The following is an 18,058-nucleotide window of genomic DNA, read 5'->3' on the forward strand; positions in this document are numbered from 1 at the left end:
CATTATAACTTGACTTTTTCTACAGTTTTTTGGTCGCTAATTATGAATATAGGAGCGCCTGCAGTTTACGTTGAAGCAGGGTGTCGTCTGCCAGTTTTCTAGTCGCGGAGGAATACCAACATACGAAACCGGTACTAAAATGACGAAACCATAACAACCAACCTAACCTAACCTAGTGCAGCGTGCCCTTACCTAGGTGGGGGGCTTTGCCCTTCCTGGACCCCCCCAGAAAGATAGAGAACATGGCATTTCGTGTGGCACTACTTACCTTGGCAGACGGGACAAACGGCGTTACGTGGCGTCAACGTAAACTGCAAACTACCCATGAATTTACCTTTAATTTTTGGCGCTCGAGTGTAATTAACCTGCAATTAACCTCTGAAGTCCATCCAGCAAGGGGTTTCCATACACGATCTTCACAAGACAGAGCACGGGTACGTCTGTTTTGAACAGTTCATATCGGCCAGTACTAAACACGGGCGAAAGGGACATTCCATTTGGCCGACAACAAACAGATGCACCGCCAGTATCAGATCCCCACAAAATGTAGAAAAAACCAGTTGAAAAGGTAAAAACAGGTGTGGAGCTAATATATAGAATTACCATTTTTACTTTAAACCATGAGTGCCCTCCAGAGTTGGAAATGAATTTGGTAGATCTAAGCTGGCTGTCCGTGGTGAGCTAGACTATGGCAGTTGACGTTTTTCTATAGAGCTTTACCTGCTGGACAAGAACTTGTAGTAATATTTTGTTGCTTGGCCGTAATTAAGCTGTAAATTATCTTAGATCTGTAGCTGACGGTAAAGGGGACCCATTGGGAATCGGGGTTTTGGGTGGGGCAAGACACTTTTGAGAATAGCTAATGGTAAGGGGGATCTGTTGGGGATTCGGGGTTTAGGGTGGGGTAAATAACTTGGGAAAAGGTTTGGGCACTTTATTGTTGTATTTCCTCTTATATATGTCATTTGGAACACGAAAAACAAGCGTAAAAAAAAGGGTGAATAGATGGACAGCGGGAGCCGTTCCAAAGTCACTTTTCATGCATTACTACTACTGCTGATTCTAGGCCCTATCACGCATGTGCGGTCTTACAGGCGAGCCAATCACCCGATGCCTCCAACTGAGAGAGTAGTATTCTAAGCCGGTGTTCCGCGGTGAGTTAGACTGTGGCAATTGACGTTTTCCTGTGTTATTTTACTTGCTTTACAAGAATTTAAAGTAATATTCTTTTTACATTTTTGTAACCCCTATGGCTAGCGTGCGCAGCGCAACATTACCGCCTGCCAGAACATAGGAGCTTGCCAAGAATATTTCAAAATGCGGATAAGGCATGAAGCGCCGTTCCGCCATCTGTTTATGCTTCTTCGCCACGACCGAAAGCTTCAGATAGTGTCCAGTCGAGCTAGGCTATGAAAGTTAACGTTTTTCTGTGTTGTTTTACTTGTTTTACAAGAGTTTAAGATAAGATTTTGCCGGCCGGCTGTAGCTAAACTGTAATTTACCTTTGAACTGTATAAGTCGGTGCAGGGGACCTGTTGGTAATGTCTTGTAGCCTTCAAAGGTCAATTACAGTTTAGTTACAGCCAGCTGACAAAATATTACTTTAAATTCTTGTAAAGCAAGTAAAATAACATAGGAAAACATCAACTGCCATAGGCTACCTCACCGCAGACAGCCGGCTTAGAATTACCATGAAGTGTAAGAATGTACAGGAATTAACCCAACCTAACCTGACCTAGGACACCAGGTCCTTATCTAGTTGAGGGGGGCTCACCTTCTCTGGGCCCCCCCAACCTAACCTAAGGCAATGTAAATTTAAGTAAATTGGATTGTGACCTAACCTGACATAGAGTGCTAGAGGCCTTACCTGACTGCCCCCCTCCAGGTTCACAACTGTAATTTTGATAATAGGGTTACAACCTAACCTGTTAATTCTAAGGAAGAGTTCTGCACAGAGCTATTGTTTGTTAATAAAAATTTTTTACTACTAAAGAGAGTTGTGTATACATTATAATGCAGTACACTGTACAGGTTAAGCTATTTTTAGAAATTGTAATAATTACCAAGAAAATCGACAGTAAAGTATGGCTCTCGTATGGTTGCTCTTGAAATTTTTCCAAGTCCTGTGTTCATGTTAACACTGTTACACAAATTGAGCTTCCGTCCAATTGTATGTTGGTCTGCACGTGCTTTCTACCTTGGGTGACAGCTCTGCCCAACTTGCATGGGAGTGTTTTTACAAGATTTATTTTTTGCAGGGGGGGAGGGCAATGATACCCATTGAACTCCCAAAATGTTACAGCATGTGCTTTAATTTAGAAAATTTTGGACCCTTTGGTATGCCAATATATCATTTCAGTTTTTTTAGTGGTTCAACATGGAGGTATCGTGTAGTGGTAGCAGCAGCAGCAATGGTCATAATTTACTATTATTTCCTAACTATAGAAAAGGGTGTATGTGGTGCAGTACACATGAGATAACTTGAGAAACGACTGAATATGTGAGAATTTTACCATCTTCTGTTTTCGTGCTCATCCCGAGAGCCTGGTACTAAACGTGGCATCCTGTGGAACTTTAATGTCTGAAAACACAAAGACAATAAGTTTCTCACATTATTTCCGTAAATTTTTCAAGTTAACTCACCCGTACTGGTCAAGGTGCAGAGATTTCCCCTGGCTCACTCTTGTCTTTTAGTTACCCATATTGAAGTAGCCACAACTGCTTTGTACCAAAGAGTGGACCATCTTCCTTGACTGGTGTCAGACATAACGGTATCCTTCCAGTTAGAGCTACTTTGCAGCAGATCACTGACTTATTCATCCACCTTCATCGAAGTGAGTTCCTGTCAGTCCCTGCAGTGAAGCCCATTGCTCTGCTTAGAGCTAGGTCTTATGACTGAAAGGCATGGACCTCTCTTACTTGGTAGAGTTGTCCATACTCGTAGGAGTGGTATATATCTCCACAGCCTCAGTCACTTGCTGTAGAACCTTCACGAAAGGCCTCAGATTAAGATCTAGCCATCAGGATTTGTTATGAAAACATTAGCTTCATCATTGTGTGTTTACAAGTTGTACAGCCATTTATATCTTGTCTGGCACTTGGAGGGCTAGGGATTCCTTGTGTCCGTGTTTATAAGTTTATGGAAAAAACTCAGAACCCATCAGTTACTGACAAGAAGTTCAAGAAGTTTTTGGTTCCCTGTGATAACTCAGATTCAAAAGCTTTATTCGTTATTTGTGAAGACACTAATACAAAGCACAGCTAGTGGCTAAATTCAAATTCCACAGATGAACATGGCTGGTCTGCTCTTGAGTTCTGTTTATCCTCCAGTTTTGTCCAGCTATTGTAAGTCCAAGGTCTGTGAACATATAGGCACTTCTGATCAAGGCACCATGGAGATGGACATATCTGCCAATCAGTATATTTATAATTCCACCATAGGAAAAACAGTCTGGCTGAGCCAACTGGGATAGCATTACTGTATTGAAGCATGTCAGGCACTTAATATTTCAGATGCTGTATCCTGATCCCAAGAAGAAGTTAAATGAAATATTGATGGCTATTTTAATAAGGTATGTCCCTAGAAAGATCATCAGATTTAGGACAAATGACCAGCCATGGTTTGATGATAAATGTAGATAAGCCTTCCTTGACAAACAGGCCAAATTCAACGCATGGAGACAAAATTGTTCGAATGAAAATTACACCATTTTTGAGTCTCACTGTGCTGCAAATAGAACTTACCATACAGCCAAGAGAAATTTCAATAATTCCCTAAAAACGAAACTTGAAGGAATTACTCAGCCTCATCTATGGTGGACCGAATTGGCATCGTCTATCTTTGGGTCGTGCTCGTATTCCATTCCACCACTGCTAATAGATGATGGTGGATTGGTTACTTTCCCTAGGGAAAAGGCTGAACTGTTTCATTGAGCTTTTGAAGCTAAGCATTCAGTTGAGGATGTCCCTCTTCCCGATACTTGTCATCCTGAATCTACTCTTACAAAATTTGAATTTCGCTCTAGGGATGTTAAGAAAAATCTGGATAATCTTGTTGGTCGGGTAGGAGAAGATCCTGATGGTTTCTTCCCTTTATTTTTAAGAAAGTTTGTAGGGTGTTGTCTCCCAAGATTAGTAGATTCTATAGATTTTTATGTCCACGTAGTATCTTTGCAGATGAGCACAGTGCCTGTTCCAAAGAGTGGCATATCTGCAGACTGCAGTAACTACAGGCTGATCTCTCTTCTTCCTGTGCTCTCCAAAGTTGCTGAAAAACTTATTTTTAGTACATTATGTACAAGTGATATGGCTGTTGGTCTGGAAAACAAGATTGTTCAGTATGTAAATGCTGCAACACTTGTGGTTGTAGTAAAGTCTCCACATATGAGAAATGAAGCTGCCCTCAGCCTTAATCAGGGCGTGGGCCGGACCAGGGAATGATGTAGTCGGTGGGGTGTGAGGCAGAACTCCAGTAAAACGAAAACACTATTGATTAGCAGATCTTGTACAGATTTTCTACCAAATCTTCCCCTAAGGTGGAACTTCGCTGAATGAGCCAGAAGCTTTAACTATTCTAGGTGTAACTTTTGACTAACATCTAACTTTTGAGAAACATCTAATGAAAGGTTCAGCAAATTCCACATGAAAGTTAGGTATTGTTCGTAAGGCCTCATATATTAATAACAGTGATAAAATCAATGCAACATATTATAGGTCGTTTGTACTTCCTTTATTAGAATACTTTTCTCCTGTGTGGATGTCTGCTTCTGCCAGAGATTTATCGCTTTTAGATAGAGTTGTTTGTGGTGGTAGGTTTCTGTTTCCTAATAGTAGCAGTTATGACTTGGACCATAGAAGGATGGTCTCTTGTTTGTCACTCTGTTATAAATTGTATTTCAACAGAGATCTTACACATTCACAATTGATCCCTGATCCCCTTTATCTGCTGAGAGCAACCAGATTTGCTGAACAGCAGCACCAGTATGCAGTAAATGTCCCTGTCTGTCAAACTTCACAGTTCCAGAGGTCCTTTATTCCTCACAGTGTTGGACAGTGGAACAGCCTCCCAGAGGATGTTGTGCAATTGGGACTTCAGAAGTTCAAGCAAAGATGCAATGCATTACTACCCTAATACTAATCTCCTTGCATTTTAATACATTTTTATTAATTTAATTTTTTTTTCTTTTTTAATAAGTGAGGTCTCTCCTTTCTGTATTTCCCTTTATTACTTCCTCTTACTATTCTTCCTAATGGCCCCTGTGGGTTTGTTCCATACGAATAGGTTTCATCTACTGAATGTTAATAATGATAATGATAATGATAATAATAATGCTGTAGTGTGTTGACATTTTAAAGCCTTTTGTATCTTGTTTGGTACTTGGAGGGCTAGGGATTCCTTGTGTTCATGTTTATAAGTTTATGGCAAAAACTCAGAACACATCAGTTACTAACAAGAGATACAAAAATTTTTTGGTTCCATCTTATAACTTGTTAACAGGAAGCTGGATGAGATGGCTTTAGTACCCAGTATGATCCCTTTGGCACTATCTAATGAAAACCTAACCTCTTAGACACACATGCTTGGGGCTCTTTGTAGCACTGCCAGGCTCAGGCAGGTTGTTTCAGACACCCTTTCTTGCTGGCTTCTTGAAGCAATCAAGCAGCATACAGTTTTTGCTGTGAGGATGACAGTTGTCCAGTTCAGACCAGAGTGCGTGAAGCCAGGGATGTCGGCCCCTCCATAGTTATTTGGAGCTAATGAAGGTGAGTTCCTGGAGGAACTGGACTATCCTTACATCATTTTATCTTATTGATATAGCACCAAAGCCCTGGACCCTTCTTAAGACCCAGTGGTGGCTGCTCAATAGGTTGTATAGTCTTCAAGTTTCCCTGGGAGAATAAAGTATTCAGATGGCGTAAGGCTAGAGGTTGCGTGGTTGAGCAAGTGGCTTTCTCCCTTCTATTTCTTCCTCAGCAGGACAACAGTTAGGGCAAGTATTTGCTAGAGGAGCCATGATGCAGGTAGACTTCACAATCAGACATACTGTCTAAAAGCTTTGGCTCTTAAGCAGGGACTTCCTCCACTCTACCTTTTAACCTGTGGAGGGGGTTTAGGTTTTGGTAATGCTGTCATCTAAACCTATCAATTTGTGATTGACCCAGATGCCAGCTGTCCTGTAACTTCTGGTACTCTATCTGTAGGGTAGCACTTGGTTCTCCAAAGTTTTCCTCGAGTGAGAGATCAGACATCTCATCCTGGCTTATGAACCTATCTGTCGTGCATTCCAATACCATATGTTGTAGGAGGTAACATGAGTCATGGCTTCCCTGCTTATTCTCGTGGCTAGGAGCATGACATTTCAGGATGGAGATTCAGTTTACCAGTCAGTTGAAAAATTATCATCCTCCCACCCAAAGAATGAGTCTTTTACATGAAAGGCAGTGGCTTGTTTTTACTTTTCCGTATTGTTCCAGGTTATACAAATCAGTGTCTTTTATTATAGTCCTACCTCAACCACCTCGCAAAGCCCCTAATGCCAAAGGGAAAAAGTATGTGGTAATATAACCAGAATTCTCCCAACTACCTCCATTCAACTACATTGTTATAAAGTTTGTGACTGTTCCAGCTTACACTAAGGAATACTCCTACATAAAATATTCTGATTTGTAGACTAGGAATCAAATTACTTAAAATATTTTTGATATTTTCATAGGTCAGCTGGTGGGCAGATTGCTTACTGAACCCCTTCAATTTTCCCTCCATAGCACTCATGAGCAATTTCTTGAATGATTGACAGATGTCACTGGTGTCATCTGTTAAATTTTTTTGCTTCTCCCTGTAGAGGCCTACAGCTTTCACTGTGCCTTATGATAGTAAAGATTTTCTGCAGCACCCCTTCATAAGCTCCAGCTATGTCACTTTCTGCCTTTTATTTGTCATTTATTCCCATTGGTTTCCCCACAGCTTGTTTAACTATACCCAGTTCCCATTTCCTGTTGTCAATCCAGAGGAAGATTTTGAGATTTGACTCTGGTTTCAGTAAAAAAAATTTAGGCATATATTTGTGACTGCTTAGGATTAATTTTAGGTTTGATATTGAACCAAAATCTGTGTTCATTGCTGTTTAGTTTTAGATAGTTTTTAATTTGAAGATGATTCAGATAGTTTTTAATTTGAAGATGACTAAAAGTTTTTAACTTTCATTTCAGGGGATATCCTGCCGTAGCACCATGGCTTTGTGATTATATGAGCTTTAGAGGTTTCCCTTCTAGCTAATAAGAAAATAATGTCTGAAATGTAATTATTGGACAATGACATCCATGAATGTTGCGCATAGACAGACCACAGCTGTAATGAAGATAGTGAGTACAACTAGAATTGTGTTCATAGTAAAATTTTGCTTTGAAGTTGACTCACCTACTCAGAAATTAGAACTTTTAAAAGATGTGTTGGTCATCAGAGTTTTCTTTTGTGTTGCTTGTTAAGTTTAAATTGTCCGTTTTATCCCTAGGATTTGTTTTGGGGGGTTGGTTATTAGTACTTTGTCAATGGAATAGTATGAAATGCAGCGTGATAAGTATGATATGGATTTTAGCTGAAAACATTTCTTGAGGTTCATAATAGGGAAGTGTAGCCTGTGCATATTTTATTCTGATAACTGATCCATACTTTGAATAGTTGCATGTAAAGAATGGTCCATCTTATATTGGGGAAATATTAGTACCAGGTTTATACCAGAGGCACATGTTATGAAGGGAAGTCATAAATTCTCACTTGAAATTTCTTTCCTGAATGTTCATGTGTTAGTAATTTTTTCTTAAAACTGGGGTATGCCATTTTGTGAGTTTTAGTGATCAAAAGTTACTCATAATCATATAATTTTGAAAGATGTTGACAGTGTAGTGAGAGTTTGCATGCAAACTGAGAAACCCCTCAGATTATGAGTAAGAATTTAGTAGTAAAAAAGTAAAATGTTAGGCTCAAGGTCTGGTGGTGGTGTTACACAGTTTCTTTGGGTTCTCATAATTTTTTGAGAGAGAGGCTGTAACATCAGGGGGCTACAAGGTAGCTTTGTAATTATGATTAGGTATTGTCTTTGAGAAACTGAATTTAATGACCTCATAAAATCCCTGCCTTATTCAGTATTGCATGATAAAGATTTAGATGATTGGCAACAGTGGAAGAAAGGAGAGTTGCTGGACAGAAACTAGGTGGCTGGCTTGATAAGTTATGTAGCAAAAGGCATATAGTAAAACAGGCCAGACAGGAGTTCAGACACAAAATACATTTCTTGCCCAGAGGCAAGATTGCGGGATTATACTGTAGGTGTCATTGAGGCATTGTTTGTGTAGCGTCTGACTGCCAGCAGCATTGCTTTCTGTCTTTTGTTCTGTTTTCTTTGGTTACTTTCCAACATAGTAGCTCAGTTTATTTATCCTGGACTTCAAGGTGTGGTGGTACCGAGTTCAAGCCTCACTTGTGGCTTGATAGATTTCACCAACAACATTAAATTACTGGGTCTGTGAGATAAGGGTGGGACTTTTCAAAGGGTCATACGTCTACCTTGGGTCCTTGGTCTTAACTTGGCTGGACAGTAACCTGTTCATTTAAGAGAAACCTGAAAACCTGTAAGCCTTGAGCTGTTTAGCTCCTTTAACATTGCATTACTCATTTGGGTGAGCCTCGTGGGAAGTTAGGAGCAGAAGTGAATGGTCTGGTTGAACTACTTCATAATACAGTAGTAACAGTTCTAATACTCATATTAATAGCAATTTTCATCATGTTTATATAAGAGAACTAGTATTGGAATCTTTTATGAAAATTCAGTTAGTATTAGGCCATGGTTAGTGACTCCTATCTTGTGACATGTATGTATAATTGTGCCTTTGAAGTTCTTGGAAAATCATTTATAAAGTGGTGTGAGGATTAAAATCTTGTATGTGATACTAAATTTTGACTCCCTTTCAGGTTTTCTGGTTCATCATGGAGGAGTTTTGTAAGAAGCGTCAAGACTGAAGACCGGAGTCCTCTGAATTTTTTTTTTTTTTTTTACTCAAGTGTACTTTTATATGCGTTAACAAACCTTTTATTTTTACTTGTGCCATAGCTTTCAGCTGTGGCAGAGAAACTGGGTGCTTGAGCAGATTTGAATGCAATGTACCCATGAAGCTTGGTCATTTATTGCCATGTTTTATCAGTTTCTCCTCTCTGTTTGTGCTTATGTCTGTTGTTTACAGTAACAAAGTCTTACACAAGCATTACAAATTTATACTCTTGTTGCCAGTACTGTATTCAGTTGAATTCCCTCCACTATTCATATTGTTGCTGGTCTCATTTTTCATGACTACCCTTGCGTCTTTAGCCTTATCAGTCAACAGGATAAAATTATTCCACCTCTTAGAGGTCTGCTTCCCCAATTAAACTTGGGTATTCCTGGCATCTCTGGTGACACCATTTCCTACATTCAGTGCATAACACAACAGCATACCTACTCTGTGCCTGCAGTATCCACATGGCCACTTTTCAGAACATCTTTTCCTGAGTTTCCTTTCTGTCATCATAAACATGTTTTGTTTACTATGATTTTGAGCTCATTGAGGTTGGAGCCGCCTCCTTTCGTAGCAGCATCCCCTGTTACTGCGATGAACAGTAATGAGCTCAGTGCTGATCCTTGGTAGACACTATTGTCTATCTCAACTTCCTAGAACATACTTGCCACTGTCTTCACACTAGATCCTGTATGTTTCGGTGTCATCACTTCCTCAGTAAGTTGTCTGGTGTGCTTTACCTTTCATAATACCCATCTAATAGCTTGGCACTCTGTTGAATACCTTCTCAAGATATACAGATATATAACTTGAATTTTTTTGTATGATTCTTGTAATGGCATTTGATGATTTAAAATGTTTTCTTCAACTTCCTTTGCCATGTTCCCCCAGCACATGCATACCATGCTCCATCAGCCTCAGTCCTCTGTTTCTCCTTTCTGGCCTCATTTCATTCACTAAAATACTATATTACTGCAGTGTGTCATATACCATTGCTTAAGTTTTTCAGAAGTGTTTGTTTATAATTTTATTATGATCTCTGATGTTCTTTCATCTTTGCCCCAGTCGCCTGCTTCCTAGGCACCCTCTCTACCCCATACAGGCCCATCATTTTCTTCCATGCCTATATCTTCAGAAGTGTTTGGAGACCTTCTGATTCTTTGTGATTGATCTTTGTAACTTAGCCTCCAACAAAAAATGCTAGGCCAGACCAGTATATTTTTGGTAACTTTTAGGTCCTTAGGCTAACAGCAGTATTTTTTTTTTCCCCTCCAGAAATCTGGGATTCCACTTGAAGACTTACTGATGAAATGCACTGAAAAACTATTTTAAATTTTTATCTTGGCCCTTTTTATAATATAAAGAAATCTTTTCCATACTGGCATTAACAGCCAGCAACCGAAAATATACACTGTACCACCAAATAAGGAAAGCTAGTCATCTCTACAGTGCTTGGCTTCATCTTCATTGAGTGTCTCTCTCTATGTACATGACGTTTCTGCAAGTGTTCATTCTTCTAATCCTAGTGGTGCAAGTAATGTCTGGTTATTTATGTAACTTTGACTTCTATTCTACTGGTGGTAATTTTTTTTTCTGGGGGTGTCATTGGACCTTCTCTACCATTAGATTTTTTTTTTATGTAACTTTGGCTTCTATTCTACTGGTGGTAATTTTGTGGGGGGGAATGCATTAGACCTTCTCTACCATTAATCTTATAGTTATTCATATCTCTCTCTCTCTCTCTCTCTCTCTCTCTCTCTCTCTCTCTCTCTCTCTCTCTCTCTCTCTCTCTCTCTCTCTCTCTCTCTCTGTTTTGTCCAGTCTTTGTTGTATCAGTGGAGTTCAAAAGAGGACTGCCATGAACCTGTTTTTTATTGTCATATGAGCTTTATGGGTTTGCCCATCATCATCATCATCATTACTATTGATGTCTTGCATCAAGCTTCCCCTTTACTGTATTGATTTATGTGTAGTAAGTCCTTTCCACACTTGTCTGTCATACATTTTCTGCCCTAATTCCCATTTTTCCAGGTTTACACAAGTTCTCTTTTCCACATATGCTAATTTTCAAGTTAACTACTCCACTACCCCCTCATCACATCAGTCTTTGTAATCCTCTATGCAGAACATTTATACAACTGTCAGTTACATTCAGTTCATGGCATTGCATTCCCCTCTAAATCATCTCTCCTCCCCCCTCTTATTTTCAACATCCCTCCAACAATAAGGCCATTTCATACAGATCAAAAAAATGTTGAATATGGGGAAAGAGGATTCACTATTCCTCAATGCAAAGGAAAAATGTTGAGGTCTTTCATAAACAAACCCTTCCTTGGGGTTGTGTTGTTTTTAACATACTGTACATGTAAAAGTTGCTGGAGATTATATTAGTGTAAGGCCTAATGGCCAAAAGACAAAATACAATAGTAGGACATATGCTTTTATACGTTATATGATTACTCTTTACTTTATTCAGTGTGAATACTGTATTATGTAACTGTTATTTTTGAGCCTTGAAAGGACAAAGGAAACACAAAGTTGAAAAGATTCCCATGCTATTTTCACCCTTTTTAAACATGTTTAGAAAGGAAGAGTGAATATGCAAGGCTTTGTTCCTTTGTGATGTTTCCTTTCCTCATGGCAACAAAGTTGAATTGTACTCTTCTCTTATCTCTTTGTTGCATTTGTCAACTGTATTTTGAGTCTCTCTCTCTCTCTCTCTCTCTCTCTCTCTCTCTCTCTCTCTCTCTCTCTCTCTCTCTCTTCTTGCTCTCTTTACAAGAAAAAAATTGCCAATTTGAACTCAGAATGAAAAATCCCCTGTTCTGAACTCAGAATGTAAGCCCCATTGTAACTCATTAACTGCCTGTTTATTGATTTGTTATAAGGGCAAACAAACCATTGAGGAAATAGTCTTCCAGAAGTGTGAGGGATGTCCCTTGATCTGGGAATGACTTCCATGCCTTTGTATTACACTTTTAAGTCTTAAGACAATCAATGCTGAAAATTTTCATTCATTTATGCATATTGTTACCACATTTCATTTTATTTTATCTTATATTACGTGCAATGTTCAGTGTTTTCCACTTCTGTATTTAGAATATTGCTCTTATTACAAGAGAGTCAGTTCTGTTCATCTTGTCAAAATCCTTTTCCCCAAGTGGCATTTTTTCAATGTTACAAATTGGACTCTTCTTTCTAAAACTTACATTGTCTGCTGTTTAAGTGAATTTAGATTGTTGCTGTCTTCTCAGGTAGCCTTGGAACACAGGTAGCCTGGAAATTAGTATTCTTTGGGTCATACTGCCCTAAATGTTTTCTTCATGTTGCTGCTCCATGTAAGATTTCTGTTTGTTTTCCATGCATCATGTTATCTTTGTCCTTCAAAAGGCTGATCTGTCATCTCCTTTGAAGTGGTCTTCACCCACCCTCTGGTAGAGTAGACAAAGTCAAGAGGATGGCTCTGTCCCAATATCCTTTGATCGGTTAACATGATGTCACTGTGTGCATCAGTTGTCTTCTTGACAAAGTAGATATTTTGGCTGTGTGAAGACCATTATTTGAAATTTTTTTAAATATATTAAATTTATTGTGAAGGTCCATTCTTTCCATTCAAATTTGATGCATGATGTATTGTCAGCTTGGGATTTAAATATTTTAACTGTGCACGGTTGTAAGCAAGTTGAGGGTCATCCTTCAGTCTCCAGTAGGCTTTGGATTTATACATATGTAATTTTAGTCACTCAGCTCATAGAGCACCAAATTAAAGAGTCTTAAAAGGCAGTGGTGTGGCTTAAAACAAAAAATGATTTAATGGTGATACTGTGTGTTTATTGTTGTCAAAATTGTTCTTTTCTTGATGCAGTATTCAATCTTACATGAAGGTTTTGTCTTTGAAATGGCATTTGCTATGCCCTAGATTTTATATCTGTTCACTCAGTTGACCAAAGGGTAAAACAGCTGGTCAAAAGCAAGTGCTGCCCTCACCTGATGGTGCTGTGATCCATCACATCTAGAGATAGCATCTTTCTCATGTAGTTCAAACTCTCTCCTCCCCCATCCTTCATTGTAAGTTGATTGTTTATGGCCGCCCACAAACCTTCTTGTTTAGCTTGTCTCATAACCTCTTAAGCAGATGTACGTCATCATTTTCGTTTTATACTTAACTATGCTGAAACCCAGTTTCCAAATCTCTAGTTCCTCTCCAACTTGTTCTTAATACAGCATCCACAGTTTTGTTTGAATCCACTTGCAAAGAATGTTATTGTCATAAATAGGTAGAGGCTTGGCATTAATCCTTGATGTACTTATATACTGTACTCATTTCAGACGTTACAATATTGCAATATAACCATGCAATTTTGTCCTAGTTTTCATTGGGTTTTTCATAACATAGATTGTATACAGTACCTTGACTGCTTGTGAAACCATATGAGAGGTTTCTACCTCTCAAAAACCTGTTAGTTGCATGTTATCCATTTTAAAAGATTCATCAGTTGAATGTATACTTTTGTAGTTCCAACATTTTGAGTTTCCTCTTATATAATAGTACCATACAGTCATTATTTTGCTAATATTGAGGATGCTTCCTCAGAAATGTGCACGTCTTTACAAGGTGCCTTGAAACAGTCGTGATTCTTTTCAATGGCAGGTTCCCTTTACATGCAAGTAATGCCTGTTCTACTGTATTTCCCACCATATAAGAAGCACTTTGAAAAGTGTTTCTCATTTCCCAAGTCCAACTGGTCTCCAAAGTGGTCACAGTCCCTTTCAACCCTTAATGGACAGCCATCATCATATGGTGATGTATAAAAGGTTTTGAGTGATGGACGGGCTAACTTACGAGTATTAATACAGTATTACACGCCATATGATTTAGATGAATTTAGCAGGAAAGATGTTCATAGCACTTCATTGATCCATAAATGACCTAATGGCAACTGTAGTAGCTCAGCACAGGACAGAGGGGAATCAGTTTGCCTTGAGGCTTGGTGGGCGATGTATTGCCCCTCCCTGTCCCATGACATCTTTTTATCTATTTGCTCATAAATATACCCAGGGATTGCAGTTGGTTTTAGTTCTTATCTTTTATGATAGTAAATATAATAAATATTTTACAACAAATATACTCAGAATTTATTACAGATTTTAGTTCTTATGTGTTTTGATATTGTCTGAGCCGTAATTATAATTTTACAAAATAAAATAAATTATTAGAAAAAACATGTAACTTGGTAAAATTAAAATTAGTATATTTTGAAGTCTTGTAAAAGAGGCCCCCACACAGGTTTGTAAATAGTCACTTTGAAGTTCATGTGGAAGGTATGGGAAAATTTTTATAAATCAGCGTCCTATCTGTATTACATCCGTAATATCACTCACATCTTGGTTTTTCCCTTCCTTTACCAAAGACAAAGTCTCGGTCACTTTCCCTAGCCACTTCCCATCTAACCTCCTGTGCCTAGAGCCATTACTGTATTGTGCATGTGAAACCCCTTTCTTGTGGTATCTATAGGTAATGTAGGTACAGTATATAGTACTAATGTCTAGTTCCTCGTTATTCAAGAGGTACCTTACCCATGTATTGGTGGGAATTTTCTTTTGAACATGTTAACTTGGTAAACGAGTTGTGCAAAGATTGATAAATTTCAGATTCTGTCTGTACTTCTAGAAAAGTTATCTTGGTTTGTATGACTGTTTATCTGTTAGTGATAATGGCTTTGAACTGAATTTTTACCCTTAAAAACCACTATTAAATTTTAAAAAATTGAGCTACCCAGTTTACTATTTAGTAATCAGCTAAGGTGTCAAACAGGCAAGATGGCATGAGCTTTGTAGGAAGGTTGTACGTGCTGTCTCAATGCCATTCTTTTGGGGTTCAGGACAGTCTTTCTATTCAGGTTTACAATAAAGGCCTTTGTAAAATAATAATGTATGAAACATTCTTTTGTGTCTCGCAGTCTACATGCCTTTCCAAGATTTTATCCTGTAATGTTTATTACTGGTAACTTTTCCTCATACTTACACTCCCCTTCTTTTTTTCGTACCTGCTTACCTGCTGTCATCCATTTTTATTTTCATGTTTCCAGTTGTTGTTGTTGTTTTTTTTTTTACCATGTGGAACACAGATCTGCATTTTGCTGTTCTGAGTAAAGACCAAATGTAAAATTACTGTCACTTTGTTATTTTATAAATTGTGATATTCTTCAGCCTCAATTGAGTATTCTGGAATTCTCCCTCTAGAAGTTAAGAAATTAACTTAACTCACTCTCTCTCTCAAATTCTTAATTGCTAGAGGGAGGATTCCGGAGTACTCAGTTGAGGTGAAGAATATCACAATTTATAAAATAACAAAGTGACAGTAATTTTACATTTGGTCTCTCCTTAGAACAGCAAAATTCAGATGTGTTCCATGTGGCAAAAAAAAAAAAAAAAAAAAAAAAACCATGAAAATAAAATGGATGACAAAGTACAGCAAGCAGGTAATAAAAAAAAAAAAGTTAAGTACAAAGAAAAGTTACCAGTAATAAACTTTACAGGGTAAAATCTTGTTAAGGCATGTAGAATGCGAGACAAGAGAATGTTTCATACATCAAATTGAGGTAGAAGAAAATTAACAGTATTACTGTGTATAGCATGGTATCTTTAACCTTGTCCAAAGTAATGGTTATAGTCAAAATTTAATAGAATGAGTTCCTTGATGCCAGGTAAAAAAAAAAATATGTACCATATAGGAAAATTAGAACACCATGCTTAATAGCTTGATCTGTACAAGAAAAATTTTGAGGAAATAAAGCCATCAAATTAACGCTACTTTTTTTATTTGACCTCTATACATTTTTCCATTTCTTAATCCAAACCATGCAGAAATTAACTAGTATTGCAAACAGATTATGTCCTCAGCAGGAGGCATTATACAACCAGTAGAGTTCAGCTAAAAAACCAACTCAAAAACCTGTTTTCTAAGCTAACATCTTGACTGTTGAGATGGGAAAGGTTTAAATACTTCCTTGTCCATTCCCATTTTCTCTGTCACTGGTTAAAACTGCTAGACCATTTCACAGTAAGAAATTGTGCAGGGAGTCCACAAGGTGGGGTATTCAGGTCAAGCTGCCATTAATGACTTCCTTCTTATGCCTGTGACTGCTACATCACAAGCTTCTTTTGACATGTGGCATCTATTGAAACGTATGACATTTAACTGTTTTAGTTTTATAATCTAAATTTTGTTCTAGTGTAAAGTATTCATGGCCGGGAAAAAAAATCCATTACTTCTAAGGATTAAATGTATGAAATCTATGGTGTATAAACATGAATTTTCCCTCAGAATTTGAAATCAGTCTCTCTCTGGCCTTATTACAGAAAACGGATGTCTATTCAACCTTCATAGAAAACTGAAAAACGTGAAGCTAAAGGCAATAACTATGATGCACATTTTCTTTAACTGATACACACTTTGTAGTTGACAGAATTCTTGACTTGAAGCTTTGATGGGTAACTGACTTATAATAAAAATGGATATGTATGCTTATTTTCTGTTATTTTTAATTTTTTCTAGTTTAGTTTTATATGAACTTAAGAGTATTTGCTTACAGCACATCTTTGCTGATGTATTTCTTATTTTAGTTGCATTATTTTATTCCTACTTTCTATGCTTCACCCATTAAGATTACATGCAATTACCTAGTTGTTCAGATTTAAATTGTAAGTTTAAATTACTTAATTTCAAAACTCTGAAGAGTATAATACTTATTTTGGTGCAATTTTTATTACCAGCAGTTTACATGACACTGTTGTCAAAAAGACATGTGCAAAGCACGAAATGTTGGTATTCTCAGGATCTTTCTAAACAAATTTGCAAGAATTTCACAACTAAACAAATGCCAATGAATTTTATTTTACTTCAAATTACAAGTTATCCTCGTCACAATTACAACAAAAGCAATTAATTACACCATGACACACACAGTCATCGCAAAAGCAGACAAGTGACCCAAACACCTTAAATAAATCTTATTATGGCCCAACACCATTCAATGTAAGTGGTTGAGTCAGGTAAATGGTTAGAGACATGCAAAGCTACTGTCCTACTGCCCCATTCTTCCTCCCCCAGCAAGGCAGCAGGTCGGACTAACGTCAGCCTTCACCGTACATGTGGACCACCAGGCCACTTTTATGTCCGTGCAATAACACCTTACAAAGTCATCCCATTGCAAATCAGGGAGGAATGTCCAGCACCTGATTAGAACATTCCTTTGGGCATTTTAAAATTAAAATGTCATCTCACTTAAAAACAGGGCTACAAAACTGAAAATCTCGTGTATTTTCCTCGGTGACTATAAGACAATGAAAACTAGTTTTATACTGACTACCAGAACAGGTCTGCAAGACTACAAATGTTTTCATAATGTTCAACAAATACAAGACTACAAAATCTGACATTTCTTATGATCTTCAAAATGGGCCTACATGCCTATAATAATTGCTACTAATAAAAATTTTATATTGAACAAGGCAACAAGCCAAAGAAAATTAGATTCATACTATTCCTTTAAACAAGCCAGGAAATCAAAATGATGGTTTCACTTGATCACCAGAGAGGGAGAGCTACAACACATTAAAATTAGGTTTTTGCGCTAAAAACTTAAATAGGGCTATAGAATAATTTTAATTCCTGATCGTTATTAATTATGCATTTCATCTGCTACTGAACCCCACATTCCTGACAATGCAGTAACCTTTTGCATCCAAAATTTACGAGAAAATAATAAACCTCTGTTCTTCAGAGTGTTATTAGAGAAAAATATCCATTACTAAGACTTTCTAGGCACAGGCACTCTCCTTAACTGACCCTCCCCAGCAAAGTTCTCTGTAACCTAACCTTTCTGGAAAAAAGAAAGCTACACCCTTTCTGGGCAAAAACAACTCACCATAACTGACTTTTTCAGGGAAATAACCTCCACAACTACCAAACTGAAGGAAAATATCTCAATGAAACAAACCTTTCCAG

The 18,058-nt window shown here is 37.8% G+C and overlaps 1 long non-coding RNA gene across 3 annotated transcripts in view; it reads left to right on the top strand.

Moving 5' to 3' along the window:
• LOC136838528 (uncharacterized) overlaps positions 1-15,856 on the top strand; it is a 595,187-nt gene extending 579,331 nt beyond the window's left edge. For all 3 annotated transcript variants that reach the window (XR_010853022.1, XR_010853021.1, XR_010853023.1), the window contains 2 exons: positions 7,210-7,362; positions 8,969-15,856. This is a non-coding gene — a long non-coding RNA (uncharacterized lncRNA). The remainder of the gene's footprint in view (positions 1-7,209; positions 7,363-8,968) is intronic.
• Positions 15,857-18,058: the final 2,202 nt, after the last annotated feature.

Source organism: Macrobrachium rosenbergii, chromosome 5 (assembly GCF_040412425.1).
Source record: "Macrobrachium rosenbergii isolate ZJJX-2024 chromosome 5, ASM4041242v1, whole genome shotgun sequence".
In the NCBI taxonomy this organism is placed as follows: domain Eukaryota; kingdom Metazoa; phylum Arthropoda; class Malacostraca; order Decapoda; family Palaemonidae; genus Macrobrachium; species Macrobrachium rosenbergii.